Consider the following 19179-nt stretch of genomic DNA (forward strand, 5'->3'; position numbering starts at 1 on the left):
GAAACTAAGCATGAGTATTACACATGGATTAAATTTTTCCGGATCAACCAATAGAGAGTTTCGACCTGATTACATTGAGTGTAAAATCACTTTTGTATATTCTATGGTAACGGAGATATGAGAGTTTGAAATTTTATATAATGTTTTTGTAAAACGTGATGTCTTAGGATGTATTACACTGTTTCAACATTCAAAGTGGTTATTCCAAATCTCCACGACGACGGCTACACTCATGCAAATATAGATTGTTTACTTTATTGTTATGGCAGTTTCCATGGAAACTAAGCATGCATATTACACATGGATTAAAATTTTCCGGATGAGCCAATAGAGAGCTTCGACCTGATTGCATTGAATGTGAAATCACTGCTGTATATTCTATGGTAACGGAGTTATGAGAGTTTGAAATTTTATATAATGATTTTGTAAAACGTGATGCCATAGGATGAATAACACTGTTTCAACAATCAAAGTGGTTATTTCAAATCTCCACGACGACGACTACAATCATGCACAAATAGATTGTTTACTTTTTTGTTATGACAGTTTCCATGGAAACTAAGCATGAATATTACACATGGATTAAATTTTTCCGAATGAGCCAATAGAGAGCTTCGACATGATTACATTTAGTGTGAAATCACTTCTGTATCTTCTATAGCAACGGAGATATGAGAGTTTGAAATTTTATATAATGTTTTTGTAAAACGTGAAGTCTTAGGATGTAGTACACTGTTTCAACAATCAAAGTGGTTATTCCAAATCTCCACGACGACGACTACAATCATGCAAAAATAGATTGTTTACTTTATTGTTATGACAGTTTCCATGGAAACTAAGCATGAATATTACACATGGATTAAATTTTTCCTGATGAGCCAATAGAGAGCTTCGACCTGATTACATTTAGTGTGAAATCACTTCTGTATCTTCTATAGCAACGGAGATATGAGAGTTTGAAATTTTATATAATGTTTTTGTAAAACATGTTGCCATAGGATGAATAACACTGTTTCAACAATCAAAGCGGTTATTCCAAATCTCCACGACGACTACTACAATCATGCAGATATAGATTGTTTACTTTATTGTTATGTCAGTTTCCATGGAAACTAATCATGAATATTACACATGGATTAAAATTTTCCCGATGAGCCAATAGAGAGCTTCGACCTGATTACATTGAATGTGAAATATCTTCTCTATATATTCTATGGTAACGGAGATATGAGAGTTTAAAATTTTCTATAATGTTTTTCTAAGACGTGATGTCTTAGGATGTATTACATTCTTTCAACAATCAAAGTGGTTATTTTAAATCTCCACGACGACGATTACAATCATGCAAATATAGATTGTTTACTTTAATGTTAGGACAGTTTCCATGGAAGCTAAGCATGAATATTACACATGGATTAAAATTTTCCGGATGAGCCACTAGAGAGCTTCGACCTGATTACATTGTATGTGAAATCTATTCTGTATATTCTATGGTAACGGAGATATGAGAGTTTAAAATTTTCTATAATGTTTTTCTATAATGTTGTCTTAGGATGTATTACATTATTTCAACAATCAAAGTGGTTATTTAAATTCTCCACGACGACGACTACAATCATGCAAATATAGATTGTTTACTTTAATGTTATGACAGTTTCCATGGAAACTAAGCATGAGTATTACACATGGATTAAATTTTTCCGGATCAACCAATAGAGAGTTTCGACCTGATTACATTGAGTGTAAAATCACTTCTGTGTATTCTATAGTAACGGAGATATGAGAGTTTGAAATTTTATATAATGTTTTTGTAAAACGTGATGCCTCAGGATGTATTACACTGTTTCAACAACCAAAGTGGTTATTCCAAATCTCCACGACGACGGCTACAATCATGCAGATATAGATTGTTTACTTTATTGTTATGACAGTTTCCATGTAAACTAAGCATGAATATTACACATGGATTAAAATTTTCCGGATGAGCCAATAGAGAGCTTCGACCTGATTACATTGAGTATGATATCACTTCTGTATATTCTATGGTAACGGAGATATGAGAGTTTGAAATTTTATATAATGTTTTTGTAAAACGTGATGTCTTAGGATGTAGTACACTGTTTCAACAATCAAAGTGGTTATTCCAAATCTCAACGACGACGACTACAACCATGCACAAATAGATTGTTTACTTTATTGTTATGGCAGTTTCCATGAAAACTAAGCATGAATATTACACATGGATTAAAATTTTCCGGATGAGCCACTAGAGAGCTTCGACATTATTACATTGTATGTGAAATCTATTCTGTTTATTCTATGGTAACGGAGATATGAGAGTTTAAAATTTTCTATAATGTTTTTCTATAATGTTGTCTTAGGATGTTTTACATTATTTCAACAATCAAAGTGGTTATTTAAATTCTCCACGACGACGACTACAATCATGCAAATATAGATTGTTTACTTTAATGTTATGACAGTTTCCATGGAAACTAAGCATGAGTATTACACATGGATTAAATTTTTCCGGATCAACCAGTAGAGAGTTTCGACCTGATTACATTGAGTGTAAAATCACTTTTGTATATTCTATGGTAACGGAGATATGAGAGTTTGAAATTTTACATAATGTTTTTGTAAAACGTGATGTCTTAGGATGTATTACACTGTTTCAACATTCAAAGTGGTTATTCCAAATCTCCACGACGACGGCTACAATCACGCAAATATAGATTGTTTACTTTATTGTTATGGCAGTTTCCATGGAAACTAAGCATGAATATTACACATGGATTAAATGTTTCCTGATGAGCCTATAGAGTGCTTTGACCTGATTACATTGAGTGTAAAATCAGTTCTGTATCTTCTATAGTAACGGAGATATGAGAGTTTGAAATTTTCTAAAATGTTTTTGTAAAACGTGATGCCCTAGGATGAATAACACTGTTTCAACAATCAAAGTGGTTATTTCAAATCTCCACGACGACGACTACAATCATGCAAAAATAGATTGTTTACTTTATTGTTATGACAGTTTCCATGTAAACTAAGCATGAATATTACACATGGATTAAAATTTTCTGGATGAGCTAATAGAGTGCTTCGACCTGATTAGATTGAGTGTGAAATCACTTCTGTATCTTCTATAGTAACGGAGATATGAGAGTTTGCAATTTTCTATAATGTTTTTGTAAAACGTGATGCCCCAGGATGTATTACACTGTTTCAACAATCAAAGTGGTTATTCCAAATCTCCACGTCGACGGCTAAACTCATGCAAATATAGATTGTTTACTTTATTGTTATGGCAGTTTCCATGGAAACTACGCATGAATATTACACATGGATTAAAATTTTCCGGATGAGCCAATAGAGAGCATCGACCTGATTACATTGAATGTGAAATCACTGCTGTATATTCTATGGTAACGGAGTTATGAGAGTTTGAAATTTTATATAATGATTTTGTAAAACGTGATGCCATAGAATGAATAACACTGTTTCAGCAATCAAAGTGGTTATTTCAAAACTCCACAACGACGACTACAATCATGCACAAATAGATTGTTTACTTTTTTGTTATGACAGTTTCCATGGAAACTAAGCATGAATATTACACATGGATTAAATTTTTCCGGATGAGCCAATAGAGAGCTTCGACATGATTACATTTAGTGTGAAATCACTTCTGTATCTTCTATAGCAACGGAGATATGAGAGTTTGAAATTTTATATAATGTTTTTGTAAATTGTGAAGTCTTAGGATGTAGTACACTGTTTCAACAATCAAAGTGGTTATTCCAAATCTCCACGACGACGACTACAATCATGCAAAAATAGATTGTTTACTTTATTGTTATGACAGTTTCCATGGAAACTAAGCATGAATATTACACATGGATTAAATTTTTCCGGATGAGCCAATAGAGAGCTTCGACCTGATTACATTTAGTGTGAAATCACTTCTGTATCTTCTATAGCAACGGAGATATGAGAGTTTGAAATTTTATATAATGTTTTTGTAAAACATGATGCCATAGGATGAATAACACTGTTTCAACAATCAAAGTGGTTATTCCAAATCTCCACGACGACGACCACAATCATGCACAAATAGATTGTTTACTTTATTGTTATGACAGTTTCCATGGAAACTAAGCATGAATATTACACATGGATTAATTTTTTCCCGATGAACCAATAGAAAGTTTCGACCTGATTACATTGAGTGTAAAATCACTTCTGTATATTCTATAGTAACGGAGATATGAGAGTTTGAAATTTTATCTAATGTTTTTGTAAAACGAGATGCCTCACGATGTATTACACTCTTTCAACAATCAAAGCGGTTATTCCAAATCTCCACGACGACTACTACAATCATGCAGATATAGATTGTTTACTTTATTGTTATGACAGTTTCCATGGAAACTAATCATGAATATTACACGTGGATTAAAATTTTCCGGATGAGCCAATAGAGAGCTTCGACCTGATTACATTGAATGTGAAATCTCTTCTGTATATTCTATGGTAACGGAGATATGAGAGTTTAAAATTTTCTATAATGTTTTTCTAAGACGTGATGTCTTAGGATGTATTACATTCTTTCAACAATCAAAGTGGTTATTTTAAATCTCCACGACGACGACTACAATCATGCAAATATAGATTGTTTACTTTAATGTTCGGACTGTTTCCATGGAAACTAAGCATGAATATTACACATGGATTAAAATTTTCTGGATGAGCCTATAGAGAGCTTTGACCTGATTACATTGAGTGTAAAATCACTTCTGTATCTTCTATAGTAACGGAGATATGAGAATTTGAAATTTTCTATAATGTTTTTGTAAAACGTGATGCCATAGGATGAATAACACTGTTTCAACAATCAAAGTGGTTATTTCAAATCTCCACGACGACGACTACAATCATGCACAAATAGATTGTTTACTTTATTGTTATGACAGTTTCCATCGAAACTAAGCATGAGTATTACACATGGATTAAATTTTTCCGGATCAACCAATAGAGAGTTTCGACCTGATTACATTGAGTGTAAAATCACTTCTGTATATTCTATAGTAACGGAGATATGAGAGTTTGAAATTTTATATAATGTTTTTGTAAAACGTGATGCCTCAGGATGTATTACACTGTTTCAACAATCAAAGTGGTTATTCCAAATCTCCACGACGACCGCTACAATCATGCAGATATAGATTGTTTACTTTATTGTTATGACAGTTTCCATGTAAACTAAGCATGAATATTACACATGGATTAAAATTTTCCAGATGAGCCAATAGAGAGCTTCGACCTGATTACATTGAGTGTGAAATCACTTCTGTATATTCTATGGTAACGGAGATATGAGAGTTTGAAATTTTATATAATGTTTTTGTAAAACGTGATGTCTTAGGATGTAGTACACTGTTTCAACAATCAAAGTGGTTATTCCAAATCTCAACGACGACGACTACAACCATGCACAAATAGATTGTTTACTTTATTGTTATGGCAGTTTCCATGAAAACTAAGCATGAATATTACACATGGATTAAAATTTTCCAGATGAACCAATAGAGAGCTTCGACCTGATTACATTGAGTGTAAAATCACTTTTGTATCTTCTATAGTAACGGAGATATGAGGGTTTGAAATTTTATATAATGTTTTTGTAAAACGTGATGCGTTACGATGTATTACACTGTTTCAACACTCAAGGTGGTTATTCCAAATCTCCACGACGACGACTACAATCATGCAAAAATAGATTGTTTACTTTATTGTTATGACAGTTTCCATGTAAACTAAGCATGAATATTACACATGGATTAAAATTTTCTGGATGAGCTAATAGAGTGCTTCGACCTGATTAGATTGAGTGTGAAATCACTTCTGTATCTTCTATAGTAACGGAGATATGAGAGTTTGCAATTTTCTATAATGTTTTTGTAAAACGTGATGCCCCAGGATGTATTACACTGTTTCAACAATCAAAGTGGTTATTTCAAATCTCCACGAGGACGACTACAATCATGCACAAATAAATTGTTTACTTTATCAAGGTCAGGATTGATAGCAAGTAAAGACAAAAACCATCTAAAAATTGGAGACATATAATAAAGGTAATAATTTCTCAAGATATATAGTGTTTTTTCCCTGGTAAATAGCCTAATTGCATCAGCAAAGGTTGAAGAATGGCAAAAATCCCAACCCTATTAATCCCCCTTTGAGTCTGAATATACTCTAAAATCCTAGGTACGACTTCAAAAAAGAAATATACATGTAACCTATGTTGAGTTTCCAGCATACAGGCAACAATATGGGCTTTCTGGAACATTTGTAGCACTGAAAAATAACAAAAATGTTACTGAGAAAAGTTGTTTGTTTTAGTGACCTCTATACATTTCTGTATTTTGACCCTGTAAATAATCTGAATATAATATTAATTAATATTGAAATTGCATGTTCAATGAATTGGTAAATGGGCAATGCTTTACAACATTCATCTTGCCATTGAAAAATTTAATTTTTCTAAATAAACTACAGAGTTCTCAACACATTAGAAACCAACCTTCTACAAATCATGTGTTGCTTGCATTCGACTTTTGATGGTGGACTTGGGCATCTTCATTAGAGTCAAATTGTTGGCACTCTTCTCGATAATTCTGTACTGTAATGTGAGAAAGCTGATGATTTAATTGATCCCATTCATCACCATACTGAGAGGCAGTTAGGATTCTCTGCTATCTTCATAGCAATCCATAACAATAGAACACATTGCTTACCTAAAAATTAATTCCTCTGATCAACAATCAAATTCAAATTGTATTATACCTAGTTGAATGTAAATTATCATGTGTGTATATATTGCAAGTAGTTAAGTGGAAATAAACTACAATAAAATACTCTATTTCACCAAGTACTGCCTGCTGGGAGTGTTAAAGAAACAGTTCTACTTTTCATGTTACACTTAATATGTGCTATAACATGGATACAGCAGACATTTTTGAACGTGTATATTTGGTTTGTATAATCAAAGTGTCCATCATCTATTCATTGATTTTAAAAAATCATATGATTCAGTCAAAAGAGATAAATTATATAATATATTAGTCGAGTTTGGAATTCCTAAGAAGTTTGTTAATATGATAAAAGTATGCACCAGTGAAACAGAAAATAAAATGTGTGTGGATATTAATATGTCTGACAAATTTACAATTCATGTTGAGTTAAAACAAGGAGATGCATTATCTCCATTGCTCTTTAATTTTGTCTTAGAATGCGCTGTTAGGAAGTTAAAATAAACTAAGGAAGGACTAAAATTAAATGGTGTGATTCAGCTGTTAGCAAAGGCAGATGATATACACTTACTGGGAGATGATGTAAATACAATTAAGAATACAATGTAATGCTAAAATATTTTTCAAAGCAGCTAAAGAGATAGGTTTGGAAGTTAGCAAAGAGAAAGCTAAATATATGCCTACAGGCCGTAACCAAGTGTTAGGTAATAATCAAAATCTAATTATTGATAACAACTCATTTGAAAGAGTTTCCAAATTCAAGTACTTAGGAATAATACTAAAAAATGAACATAATATTAAAGAGGAAATAAAAATCAGGCTTAATTCAGGAAATGCATGTTACTTTTCTCTTCATAATTTTTTTTTTTTTTTGTTTAATATCTAAGAAACTAAAAGTTAAAATACACAAAACAGTAATTTTGCCTGTAATATTATATGGATGCAAAACTTGGTTCCTTACATTGAGAGAGGAACATAAATTGAGAGTATTTGAAAATAAGATCCTTATGAAAATATTTGGGCCTACAAGCGATGAGGAGACAGGTGAGTGGAGAAGGGTACATAATTAAAAGTACATAATTTGTGTTCGTATCCAGATATTAGAATGTTTAAATGAAGACGACTTAGGTGGGCAGGCCATGTGGCACAAATGGGAAAGGAAAGAAGAATTTACAGGATTCTTGTTGGGAAACCTGATGGTAAGATACCAGTAGGAAGACGAAGACGAACATGGAGGGATAATGTTGAGATGGACCTAAAGGAAATTGGTAGGGGTGGAAAAGGGTATATAGCTCTTGCTCAGGATATGGACAGATGAAAGGCCTGTGTTGCTACAGCCATGAACCTTTGGGTTCAAGAAGGCTAGAGAGTTAGTTAGTTAGTATATTTGGTTCAACTTGCCCTGGGCCTGTTCAACCATTGGTGGCTCATGACTTTTCAAAGATGCACGCTGCAGACGATTTTCTTTCTTTCACCCCCCCCCCCCCCCCCCCCCCGCACACACACACACCACACATACACATATACATTCACCTGGAACCACTAGCGTAAGCAGGATTGTTTCTTGAGGGTGCTGGAATTATAAAAGTTGGTATCACATAGCTGCTTTCTAGGTATGGACAGAATAAACTATAAAATATTTTGCGATCACCACTTTTAACCTTAATTTTAAAAGCTGTACAAAGACAAAAACGGTAATTGGAGATCATTGTAAGGGGATTTTGTATTTCCCACATTGTTTCTTTTCCAAAGGGTGTTTGATCATTGTACGATAAGTGAGACACTTCCCTTTCTCTCTTGCATTTTGTTTCGGCCCAAACACTGAAGTGCTGCATAACCATTAGGAAATACATTTCTAGTATTTATAAAGAGTGATTTAGATCAAAAATCAAATTAAAATATTCAATATATACATTTTATGTTGCATATTGCACTTTCAGAAGCCCAAAATGCATAGATTATACTTTAATATTTGCAATCTATACAACTTATCACCAAAATAGATTAAATTTTGAGCTATATAGTCAATTTGTGTTCCAACACTTTACAACTGGTGCTAATATATATTACACATTAGAAATATTTCACAAATGTACTCTAATAATTTACGGAAAGTGTGGCAATGACATTACAAGTTGGTATTCTGAGAGAGATGAGAAGGTTGATGCAGACTTTCTTCTTATACTGAGATGGCAGCACTTACTGTGCAGTGGATTTGTATAGCACGCTAGCAGACAGCCTTCCCAAGCTGAGACAGTATCTCTCAAGTAAGAACCAAGAAGCATGATGGGGAAGTATTCATGCATGCCACAAGGTGGCGAAAATGTTCTATGAAGTCAATAGCACGGTATGGTATTTGTTATAGATTAACAGCATGCCGAAAATACATAGCTGAGCCTCTTAACGTCAGAAGTTTCATTTCACTTCAGTATTTTATTAAACTTCTTAAATCTATTACATTTGTCCTTTTCTTTCTTTTAATTTCAGCAAATTGAATAACATGATATGGCATGGTAGCAAGTATTAACCTGTAAACAGCTGAGCCGGTTTTCGAAAGTAACCCCTCTCTCACCGTGGCCTTTGCGCACAAGTTTTAAATTTTTACACTTATTTCAGAAACACGTTAGATCTCTGAGACTGTTTGAGCAATCTACTTCGGATAACTTTTGTTTGAAATAAAAAAACATCGGAGCACGTGTACACCGTGTACAATTCAAAAAGCCCAAGTGAGAAAAATGGGGTTGGGAGGGGCCAAGTCCCCAAATTTCAATCAGAAAAAAATCCGACGTTCGCCCCCTCTTCTCCCCTTATTTTGCAAAAAGGGCCCAAACGTTTGCATTGTTTTCAAATAATAGACCTTTTGCAACAAAGGGAAACTTGTTTCAAGTCTCTAGTCTTCATACAGGCTGAAATATGTCGCAATATGTACAATCCTGCATTTTGGCAAAAATGGCTAATTTGCATATTAGAGAATAAATTAGTATCTCGGAGACTATTTCAGCGATCTACTTTGAATAACTTTTGTTTGAAAGCAAAAACATCGGAGCACGCGACCGTGTACAATTCAGAAAGCACAATTGAGAAAAACGGGGTTGGAAGGGACCAAGTCCCCAAATTTCAATGAAGAAAAATTGGTGTTCGCCCCCTCTTCTCCCGTTATTTTGGAGAAAGGTCGCAACTTTTGCATGGTTTTCAAAAAGTAGACCTTTTTCAATAACGTGAAACTTGTTTCAAGTCTCTAGTTCTCATACAGGCTGAAACATGACACAATATGTACAATCCTGCATTTTGGCTAAAAATTGCTAATTTTCATATTAGAGAAAGGGGGGAGGGGGTGGGTTTTCTTCCACATGACATTTCAAAGTCTTATCTCAACATCTGTCAGTGTTTACAACCTCACATACAAGTATGAAGGTCCTAAAAGTTTGTGAATCTTGTAATCGGTACCATGGGTCATACATGACCCATTGGCTGTTTTCGCCTACATTTTCTATGGGTCATATATGACCCATTGGCTGTTTAAAAGTTAAGCACCTGTCACTGTGTTCAACCTGCAGCAACGCTCCCACAAATTCAAATATTCTAGTACATATTTGGCTTTATATAGCAAATAGGTGGGAATATGTCTCCTGCATGTGACACCATTTGAAGACTAAAATTGGTAAATGCTGTAAGTGCCACAATAATTCAAACACTGTTTTCCACGTTAAACTGTCAAACGTGCCATTCTTTATAATGTGGTAAACGTGAAATGTGGTTGGTAGCCCTCTAAGTAGTTCAAAGGGTGTGTAAAGAGGTCACTAGCGTGAACATTCTTACGGGCTGATGTGCTGAAGATTGCGATTTCCCAACACTTTCGATTTTGGCACTTACACCGTTTACCACTTTTAGTCCTCATTTCATGCCAAGATCAACATCACAGCAATCAAAGACAAAAGTAAACAATACATTTACTTTTTTCTTAACACATATTACACACTTTATTGGGTGGTTGGGTTACTGTCTTCTATGATATGAGTGCACGAGTGTTCAAGTCAAACTAGATCTTGATTTTTCATAATAAAGAAATACTTTTGAACTTCTAGAAAATAAATATTTCTCATTGTACAACCTTAGTGACAATGAAGTTCGACCAGGCACAAATATAGGAGTGAGTTGTGAAAGAAGGAGAACACATGCATGTGCTGAACATATTTTATTCAGCAGGCTACATGGAACAAAGGAAAACATAAATTTCCGCTGCAACTCAGCAATGTATAGTGTCCACACAAAATAAAACATTTTCGTCCATCTACACGTGACATTGAAGTTCGACCACTGTTAGAGGGGATCCTGTTTACCATGGTGTGATGCCGCCCCGTCGGCGAATAACTGTGGCAATGTGTCGGGGCATGCTGCGGACGAGTCGTTCAAGGTATTCCACATCGATGCGGTGCCATTCCTCCTGCAGGCAGGCGATAAGAGCAGCCACTGTCGTGGGTCCCCTCTGTTGCACACGTCGCTTAAGAACACGCCACACATTCTCAATGGGCGAGAGGTTGGGACTCGATGGTGGCCATGGCAGAGTTCGCACGTGATGGCGTTTCAACCTTTCTCTTGTCAGCCACGCTGTATGAGGCCTAGCATTGTCGTGTCGAAAGATGAGACGCCGCCTGTGGAATAGGTGCCTTCGCACTGTGGGAAGATGCCGCTCCAGTGGCGTGTATAGACGTGTGCATTCATAATGCCCTCACAGACGTGTAGTGGGCCAACCCCAGATGCCGTCATGCATCCCCATACCATCACTGACGCAGGTTTCTGTACCCGACGTGCATAACATTTTGCTTCATTCTGTTCCTCCTTCCGACAAATGACTGTTTTCTGTATTTTCCCGTACACAACATTGAAAATGGATTCGTCCGTCCACAAAACCCTGTTCCACTGCCGAAATGTCCATCCCTGGTACATTCGTGCACACCGTAGTCGATTGCCTTTGTTCAAAATGGAAAGGAAGGGTTTACGTTTCGCCTTGTACACTCGGTAACCACATCGCTGTAGGTAACGGCGAATGGTTCTGGTTGACACTTCAATGTAAAAGCGTTCTCGAGTCCACAGTCGTAATTCGTCCACAGAAACATGATTGTTGCACTGGATATAGCGCCTAAATATCCGTAGGTCACGCACGCTCAGCAGGCGTTTTCGACCGGGGGCCTTACCTGGCTCTGTAGTACCCGTATTTTGGTGGTGTTTGATGATGCAGTGGATGGTTGACTTGGGTAAGTTCAGTTGGCGCCCTATTTCCCGTTCACTGAGTCCATCCCGTTGCAACTCCACCACTCTTCTCCTCACGGTGTTGTCAATAGGTTTGCCCCTGGCCATGGTGATGATGCACTGCGGTTCCTCGGTGCACAGCACGTGCTTATATATGGCGGACTCCCTTATCATGTCCGTGACGTCATGCTTCCGTCGAATGCGCCACTATCTGGAATTTTCCATATGGGTCTGGTGCCTGGTCGAAGTTCAATGTCACGCGTATAGTTCCCCGTTTTCGTTCTTTACGTGACCTTGGGTGCAACATGCTGGGATCACGAATCTTGCCTGCTCACACGCCTCCTCTTACACACATGCGTCACTTCTGCGGGTCACCCATTCCACCGCCTATGCCTCTGTGCATTTAATCACGTATTCCTTTCTGGTCGAACTTCATTGTCACCAAGGTTGTAATTTTCCTCTATGCTCAGTCGGTAATGCATCTGACTACCATGCTAAAGGTCCCGAGTTCGATCCCCGGCCGGTTCAAATCCGGGAACTTTTCTAACGATGGAAGCGGACCCGGTGCCCTTCCAGCGTCTAATAACATGGGTACCTGGGGGAAACCCTGGGACGTAAAGGCGGTCAGGGGCGTGATGCTGATCACATCACCCCCACTCACGACCGGATCAAGGAAGTGTGGGGCGTTACACCCACACCCCCTATACGACTTCATGGCGTTGTGCTATGCACAGGGGAGCACTTTACCTTTACCTTTATGCAAATACATTTACCCCAGACTTTCAGTAGTGCTTGGATACAAGAAGCATAGAAATATTTCTCAATATATTCGAACATGATTGGACTGCTGTCTTCAAGTTTTTGTCACTGCTGAAATGATAGCCTACGAGGAACCTCTTTAAGGATGCAAATGCATGAAAATAATTTGTAGCAAGACCAGAACTGCAATAATGGGGTGTGTGGCAGTAGCTCTCAGTTGAGTTCCTGTAGTGTACAAATTGTGGTGTGAGCAGTATGTGATCATGCATTGTCTTGCAGCAACGGAAAGCCTTTTAGTGATGAAACCAGGTTGTTTTTGTGATTGTGTTCAAACTGTCCACAGAAAGTTGCTTCTGTTCTGCAAGTTAGTGACATTATTCATAGATATCAGGCATGAATATTCATGGGAACAACTGCGGCGGGCCCCTGAACTACCTTGACCGGTATCAGCTTCCACTGATATATGGCCATCTGTAAACCAAATGTTTACTCCTGCTGAAAGTCCCGTCACTGTACTGTTCTGCAAGTTTTCTGAGTATCACTCACTTTTGTTCACAAGAAATTTCATCATAACATTCCATTCCATATTTGTACTCACAGGCTTATCTACTATCTTGTTTTAATAACTCGTGTTGCCTGCAATGTTAGTATCCATTCAGTAATAGTAGACAGTCTACTATAACTTAAGTCTTATATATACTTCTGGCTGTGTTCTGTTATTATGAAAATTGAAACGTCCATTTTTGACTTGAATGTCCATTGTAAATAGATTATTGAATATAGCATTGTATAAATAAAAGGTGTGGACTTTTGAAACAGGGGATGAGCAACCAGGTTAGTGTGGACTAATGTGCCTCAGTCCCTGGAAGACAACTCAAGTTTTGATATTTAAAACTGAACTGATATTTGTTCAGATTGGGACACATAGAATGGTGTGGTTTGGTTTTCCAAAGCCTGGGTGAAATTGAGAGATAAGAACAGGGCGTGGATCATTCATTGAAATTTTGAATCTTGAAGGTGGGTATCATTTTCTATGGAGACATTTGATGATTAAAAGTCTCAGCTTCATGCAGCATTTTCTACATGGTTATTGTAAAATTTTGGTGCATTAGAATGGTTTAGGTATGACCTCTTTTGTGTGATGTAATGGTAGCTGTTAAAGTATAGATACTGAACATGATTGCAGTGGCGTGCAGTGGCATTTAGACTAGGGTACACAATATAAGCCAACCGAAATGGATTATGATGACCAGAACCCCACCCATCATGTTATTGAGAAAATAACTTCTTTCTACAATTTTATAATGGGAAATTTCTCATCCTTTTATCAATATCCAAATGTAACGAGGTAAAATATATGTATGATATATTATATTCGCAAATATATTCTGATAGTAGCTACGTAGAGTCCAACAATTCAACTTCGATTAGTTTCTTCATGCAGTGCGATGAACATTGAACGGGAAGAAAATGGCACCTTCATTTTCCGTCCTTTCAAATTTCATGTAATAAATTTGATAAATCTCAGTATCCTCTACTATTTCACAACACCTTTAGCAGAGGAAACCAACGAATAAGGCCAACAATAAAGTTTCAATGTTTTTCTATTCAGTCAATCACTCTGTAGAGATATTTTTTTTCTCTCAAAAATCAAAATGGCTAATATACGGCTTACCATCCTTCACAACTCATGCCTCAAACAATTCTTCCAAATCAGGAACAGACCTTCCATTTCGGATTGTTTAAACTTTTTTCGTAAATGCCAAAAATCCCTTCTGCAGAATGTCATCAATAACTCCCGGTACCCCTATTTTATCACTTCAGTGCACCGACAAACAATGGAGATCCTGTAATCTGAATACTATGAACAAAACACTCGCTGCAAATTTCACATGACAGAAAAAAGCAAAAGTCAACCTCCCATGGTATTGTGTGTCCGGTCCGCTTAGCCCGAAAACCACGTGTTCTTGTGAACGAATGAATCGGAGTTTGTGGTGTTTGCTTGTAACAGGTATAATTTTAAAAGCTACACCACATTCTCCTTGTTAAATTAACAAGGAGTTTTACGTCAGTTTGATCCTGATGCTCGGCTCTAGACGTCGAACAAAGTAAATCCGGCAACGCTGCTTCCCCTAGTGGAAAACCTTGTAACTCAAGGGAGAAAGCCACTGCTACGGGCGAGGTTTTCTCCCGAGAGAACAGCAGTTGCAGCTGAGGCATTCGTACGATAAGGAGCTTCCTTCTCCTTCCTTGAAAACTGGCGAGGGTGATCGGATCCACGTCGACACATGAATTTGACTGTGCCGTTTGACTGATGGCTGGACATGGAATAACTAGGTATACTAATTTATCTCATTTCGGTTTATGTTAAAGTTAATTGACCGGTCATTTTTAGTTCATTATGATTTTCAGGAATAGTTTTGAATTATCCATTTTGTGCATTGAATCTTAGTTCGTTTATTCCATGCCAAGCACAGTACAGTTAAAAATTCGTCAGCTTGATTTTTGAGAAAATCGTCGATAAAATAACGTAAAGTTTCTGATCACCTAAACCATCCAAATGCCATTGTATTTATTTAATATGTGTGTTCATCGTCACAATTTTTAACAGTACGTAAATGGTTAAAGGAATTATTTATTACTCATGTGGGTTTTATTATATTCTACAGATAGCTCTATTTATGAGAAGATATATTGTCAGTTGTTGGGGAAAAGTTGCTAATTGTACGGGGAATAGTTGGTTGAAATAAATGGCCACAAAATTGAAGTTCAACGTTTCTAATTGTTCTTTTGTCGATTAAGCATTCCATCCCTTTTTGGTGCATGTTGAGATTGGTTCTGTTTCCATGGCTAGACGACCACGAATTCTGAAACCAATATCTAATCGCGACTACTAAAATAAAACGGGAAGTATACTGTATGTTGGGGATCTGGTGCTCGAGATCCACGTTAATTTGTGAGTCGGCATAAGGGGCCCAAAATTAGTTATATCTGTGGTCATAGCTCAGTATGATGAATGATGATTTTGCCACAGAGGTAATAAATGGTGGTATCGAGTTAAAAGAGAAAAGGGTTTGAGTATTCTTACAGATCTAGCTTTTCACAATTAACCTTTTTTTCTTTTGCTCTAATTTTGGCCAATGCTGATGTGAAGTGGTTCTGGACTCACTGGTACAAAAAAAAACTTTTTTTTTTTGTTGTTGTTGTTGTTAAATAACTGTTGAATTTTCATGTTCGGGGAAGACGAAAAAATGTTCATTTTTTGTTACTGGCACCCAATCACTGCCACTGAGTGGAAATGTTCTCTCCATGCAACCAGGGGAAACGTTATGTTATTTATAAGGCAGAGAGTGATTAATAGTTGGAATGGTTGAATGGATGAGTTGTTGTTCCATTACTATATAACAATAAATAAAACTACTGACTGCTGGCCTCACTCCCACCTGATCCTACTCACCCGAGATGGGAGATCATCCAATTAGTTACAGGGTCATGTGAAAACTCTCAGTAGTTGTTGCATGTTTCCATGACCTGGCTTGGCCCATTACTATCTTGTGGATGGCATTGAAGTGTTATTCTTGAAACCACAGATTGTTATAGATGCGAAAACTAGGTAACTCAGATGGATATGGAAAGAAGTTATTGGTTTTTAGGGTTAGGGGTGTTGATCCAGAAAATAGTTCTAAACCTATATCTTCTCTCAATGAAAATTAATATCCAATGCAATGTTAAAGAGATATGACAAGCAGCAAGCGATTACTCAAAATGTATGGATTTCACCAATTAGAAAACAACCACAGATTTGTTATTTGTCATCATACGGATAAGGAAAATTACTATGAACATGAACTGGCCATCGATATTTATTAACTATAAACAGGCATTTGAAATTCAAGACAGGAAAGTGTTAAATAAAACTATTCGAAAAACAGACAACAAGCAGGAACTAGTGAGATTATTAATGATGAAAAGAAACGCGAGAAAAGCAAAATGGAACTTGATAATGATGGGACATAAGAATTTGAATTCAACAGAGTAGTGGAACAAGATGGTGGATTATCACTTGTAATATCCTAGCTTTACAAATTATACTAATAGTTCCCCATCAATGCTTTAAGGAAGCAGAATTTTCAATAAAACATATCCCATCAGTGTATGTACTGATAACATGATACACGAAAAGAGCAATATAAATACATGAGCAAATTATAGGAATGTATATAACTGTAAATGAACAGAAATCATCTAAACATATGTCAATGTCAGTATCAGAAACCAGCCAAAGGATTTCAAGAAGATGTGAAAACCTTTAAAGGGTAAACAGTTTAAAAATCTGCGATATTTGAATATATATATATATATATATGTGTGTGTGTGTGTGTGTGTGTGTGTGTGTGTGTGTGTGTGTGTGTGTGTGTGTGTGTGTGTGTGTATGGAAAGAGGGGTTCAATACTAAAATAAAATTCAATTAAATATTTTTGTTTTCAATTTTCCCGTTTTATACATTTATCCATATCATGGAAAAATTATTTCGTTATCTGCCAGCACCATAATTAACTACATATCTGCAATAGAATATATCTGCACACATTTATCCTATTATCTGCTATTCTAAAAATATGTTCTCACTATAATTTCTGATGCATCGTCAGACCTAGGAACAGAATTCAATAGATCAATGGTATTACTATGTGTGAAAATCATATAACACATGGGTATTAAAAGAGTAATATTATATTTATGGAACATTAAATTGATTAAATTAATTTGCTATCAATAGAGTTCTAACAATGGTAACAATGAATGAAAAAATGAGTCACAATATTGTAACTATGAAACATGACTCTTGCACTAAGAAAACTGCTAAAGGCAAGTAGAAAAAACACATATACGTATATGTAATGTTTTTAATGTCAACATGAAAAATTCAGTTTTAATCTGGGAAAATACCAAAATTACATACTTTGTAGTTTGAAAGCAAAAAAGTCTGTCTCCGTAACCTTCCCAAACATATTTACACACCTTATGCTGCTTTCCTCTGCTTTTCTGGTGTTATTGTTAAAATGAAAACTTCCCAATCCCATAACTATGAAGTAAAGTTGAAATGTGTGTGTGGACTAGTAATAATCATTGTCTACATCAATGAAAGATTCTGCCTACTTGCTCAGTCATACATGCACACTCAAATAAAGCTATGAACCAATTAACTTTTAATGTTCTTATTCATTGAGAGCCATATCGTACAAAATATCAAATATTACCATGCCACTTCACATTCCATTTGCTTTCTTACTTCACAGTGTCTGTTGTTGGTCTCTTGCAGAGACTGAGACCCACCTTCCTTAAGTGTGTTTTCCAAAGGCTCTCTCAGCATACAAAATTTGTGAACAACTACCCCAGGCATGCACTGACACCTGTCTCTTCATCATAGTGTTGCAACTTACATATAGATTTTTCCTCCTCTCAGAAAAGGAAAATTAGATGGTACAAATCTCTATAACAAAGAGAAAAACTATTGGTGTTTTGTTTGATTGTAAAATATAAGAACATTGCCAGCAGAGAGCAACTGACAGTCAAACCGAGGTTCAAAATTTACTATGTGTCTTGGTAAAAGTCAAGGGAGGGAAGAAACAACCTTCACACGATGAAAAAGTTCCATAAAATGAGAAATACGATGGCCATTGTGAAAACTTCGTCAGATGTAAAACCTATTTCATGTACCTATAGATCTGAATGAACAAAGGAGAAATTTGCTTTTTAAATTTCAGACAGCGTAAAGTTCAGTGAGTTATGATGAACAAATGATGTGATATATTATGGAATTATAAACTTGTTTCTGTACCATGCTTTATTAAACAAAAATTAACTTGTGTAGTGAACTTACAACATTGAACCTCTTTTTAATAACCATAAATATTTCAAAGCTCATTTTTATTTTTAATACTAGGCCAGAAAAGGACCAGAATTCTGACTTTTACTTGCATGGAATTTTAATAACAGGCACCCATGCTAAATCAATAAGTCATAGGTCTGAAAGAAATACTATGGTGGATGCCACTAGAAATTTTGACCTTAAATGTTATATCAAGGTCATATTGTGACCCAAAAAGATCAAATTCCAAGGTCATCCAAATGTAATCATGGAATATATCAAACAACAGATATTTTTAAGTCAGAATATTCATCTCAGAAGTAGCAGATCTAGCTCAAAGTTAATTAGGGTAAATTTATAGATATACTCTGTAGTCCTATGTAGTAGACCAGTCATGAAGCAAAAAGGCATTTAAAAAATATTAACTGCATGGAATGTTAATAATAGGCACCCATGCTAAATGAATCAATCATACATCTGACA

The sequence above is a fragment of the Lepisma saccharinum genome, chromosome 4 (assembly GCF_977018435.1).
Source record: "Lepisma saccharinum chromosome 4, izLepSacc3.1, whole genome shotgun sequence".
NCBI lineage: Eukaryota > Metazoa > Arthropoda > Insecta > Zygentoma > Lepismatidae > Lepisma > Lepisma saccharinum.